The sequence below is a fragment of the Gobio gobio genome, assembly GCF_949357685.1.
Source record: "Gobio gobio genome assembly, chromosome: 15".
NCBI lineage: Eukaryota > Metazoa > Chordata > Actinopteri > Cypriniformes > Gobionidae > Gobio > Gobio gobio.
Window position 1 is genome coordinate 37,389,156 of NC_137108.1, and position 3,312 is coordinate 37,392,467.

Genomic DNA, 3,312 nt, shown 5'->3' on the forward strand with positions numbered 1-3,312 from the left:
ACAAAAACTAATAAAACACATAACAAAATAACTAAAAATAAACTATCAAAATCAATCCAGTATATGAATAATACTATAATAACACTGCACTCGATGCACTGCATTTTCATCTGAGGAGCCCATAAATCCACTGATAAAGATTTAACTAATTGAATATCCTGATGCTAACAAATGTGTGTTATTATTCGATTAAAAGAATACATTAGGATTGGAGTCACGCATATCTGGTGGGAGGGAAAATGTGGCCATGCTGCAACTGGAGGACATTAATTTCATGTCACCACAGAGCGGCCCAGTGTCCTGAACCTAATTATGTCAGCATTAGTTACTCAACACTTTTTTTAATACTTCACTGGTTGCAATAAAATGGAAAGAGTAATATCATAGAAAATAGATCTGGAAAATGCCCGTTAATAGATCCACTGCTGCTACAACAAATAACATTTATGAATTATAAATTAAATACATTTTATATAAATAATTAAACAGAAGATAGGGACAAGTAGAGAAATTATTATAACCGTTATATGTAGGTTGCAATAATAGAGGTAAAAGCAAAAAAACACATTTGACCAAAATTGCATTATTAGAATCTAAGGCACATTGTAACATCAGTTATTTTTAAAAGACAAGGTCCATGTATACTGTATAAATGATTTGTGTAAACAAAATTAAACAACAAACCTAAGACATACATAGACTCACAGCTGAGAGGGGATATAATAGCAGAGGAATATCAAAGGGATAATTAAATGAACATAACCCCACTGGCTTTGTCTCATGGTGTATGTGTTAATTTTTTATATTCGGTTCACTAATGCATAAGGACATCTGTTTTCAAAGTTTCTGATGTACTGAAGCGTGGTAATCATGACAAGTTCAGGCTGTTTAGACCAATAAACAAGCCCATGGAGACTGTTTAATGCTCAGTTACATACTGCTAAACAGATCTTTCAGACATTTATGAAGTTTGAGCTATGAAAAAGGACCTTTTATAACCTGTGCAGCTGGAAAGCTACGCTACAACACGTCAGAGGACTGAAGAACATTATATTCTTCTAATTAAATGTGACTGAACAAACTGCTGGGTGTTTATCTCATAGGGACATAAGAAAGCATGTTCTGACAAATCACTGTATGCTGTGATAATGTGACATTTGATTTGAACAGAACCTTATGGTATGTTTTGATTCCTCCATCTAATTAAATAAGCACTAATGAGTTGCGCTATATGTAATGAAGCTTAAGGTTATTTAGTTGGAAGTGCCTGGATGTATTAATGTATTAACATGAACTAACCATGAGCAATACATTTGTGCAGACCCTTCCCTTACACCTAACCCTACCCTTAGAAAATAGGCTCATTTTACAGCTCCCCTAGAGTTAAACAGTTGAGTTTTACCGTTTTTGAATCAATTCAGCCGATCTCTGGGTCTGGCGGTAGCACTTTTAGCATAGCTTAGCATAGATAATTGAATCTGATTAGCTGTTAGCTAAGACTGTTAGCCTCTTGCTCAAAAATGACCAAAGAGTTTTTACACGATGTAACTACAGAAGAGTCAAATTTTAAATAGGAAAAATATCAAAACTCTTTGGTCATTTTTGAGCGAGATGCTAACGTTCTAATCAGATTCAATAAACTATGCTAAGCTATGCTAATAGTGCTACCGCCAGATCCGGAGATCGGCTGAAATGTTGAAAAAAAAAGTGGAGTGTTCCTTTAAACTTGCCCAGACCATCACACCTATCCCTAACTTTACCCGTATCCCATCTCAATATTAGCAAAAGTGTTTTACAATACAATATGAACACAATAAGTACATTGTACTTATCTTTTGATGTAAGTACATAGTAGTTAAGGCCACCTCTTTGTTACTGTATTTGTTCGTCTTTGCTAATGTTAGTTGTTCGTGGTTCATGTTCCCTTTCGTTCAGTCACTACGACGTAACGTTAGTGACTAACGAATGGGGGTTTCGCTTAGAAGCCTATCAACTTCGAGTTTAGAGAAAACGCCCAATGGCGTGCCAATGCCATGGGCATGCGGAATTTGCATACGTAACTCCGCCTCACTGCGTGAGTATATAAGGAAGTACGAGGCAATATCGCATTATGTTTCTGCTTTCGGAGCCAAGAGTACCTACCTCTTCACTCCTACAGCCTTCTGAGACTCTGTCAGCTTCTTCGAGACGAGCAGCTTTCCAGTCGGTGTTGGTGTGACGGCGCGTTCCAGTGATCGCATACTTCCTGCCTGCTGATCTGCGCAGTGGTCCATTTGACAGCTGGTGTGTGTTTCCCTGGGCGCTTCGGCATCGACTGCGAGGCTTTCCTCTCACAAAAAGAGCTTGCGCGTGGCACGTCTTTTTCAAGATGGCTCGCCCATGCACTTCCGGGTGCGATCGATTTTCCGCTGCTGTCTATGGACGCATTCACTGCTCGAGCGTGTTTGGGCTTCAGCACGTTCGGGCAGTGTTTGCGGATGTGTCACGCTTTCCATTGCGGGGGCGTGACCATCGCGATGTCGCGGTCGAGACTCTATGATCTCCGTGAGGAAAGAGAGTCCCCTCTGCCACACCCCAATCTACCGTCCCCGAGTGAGATGGTACTTTGGCTGGTGGCCAGGGTGACCTGAGGGCGCTGCTGTGGTATTAAGAACCCCGACGTTCATTCCTCGGGCCACGCCCCCCTCTTATACATCGCTCCCGCGAGTGTTGGATTGAATCTACGGCCTGTCTCTGACGCCCCGTTCGTTCAGTTCACGCTCCGGATAGCAGTGAGATATCGATCACCGCATCCCAAGGTGGGCTGGAGTCCTTTGGGGATGACGATTAGGTTGTGCCCCGCCTCCGGGTGTGTCAGCACTGCCTGATCTGACCTAAAGTTGACAGCCATGTTATCTCGGGCAGCCGCGAGTCGCGCGCTGGTGTGGAACTCCGCCCAGTCGCGGGTGCTCGTGGTTGCGCGATTGGTTTTTGGGGGCGGCACCCGACAGCTGTTGGGCCCCGCCCCCAATGCCTTTCGCTCCCGGGGTGCATGAGGAGATCACGCGGTCCCGGAAGTCCCCGTGCTTCCCGCGACCGTTTGGTGGCCTCCTCCGCCTTCTCTGCCCTTGATGGGGCCGTGGCCTAGGGTACACTGGGCCCCCCCCCTCCCCACTGTTAAACTCTCTGTTGCGCACTACGGTGTCCACAGAGGGCTTTGACGTGGCGTGGTGTGGCTGTCCTAAGCACCCTCCCAAGCCTGTGGGCTCGTCTACTTCGGTGGCGTGGTCCCGCAGAGCTACGGGCAGGCCGCCGCCCCTTTGCACATGCACA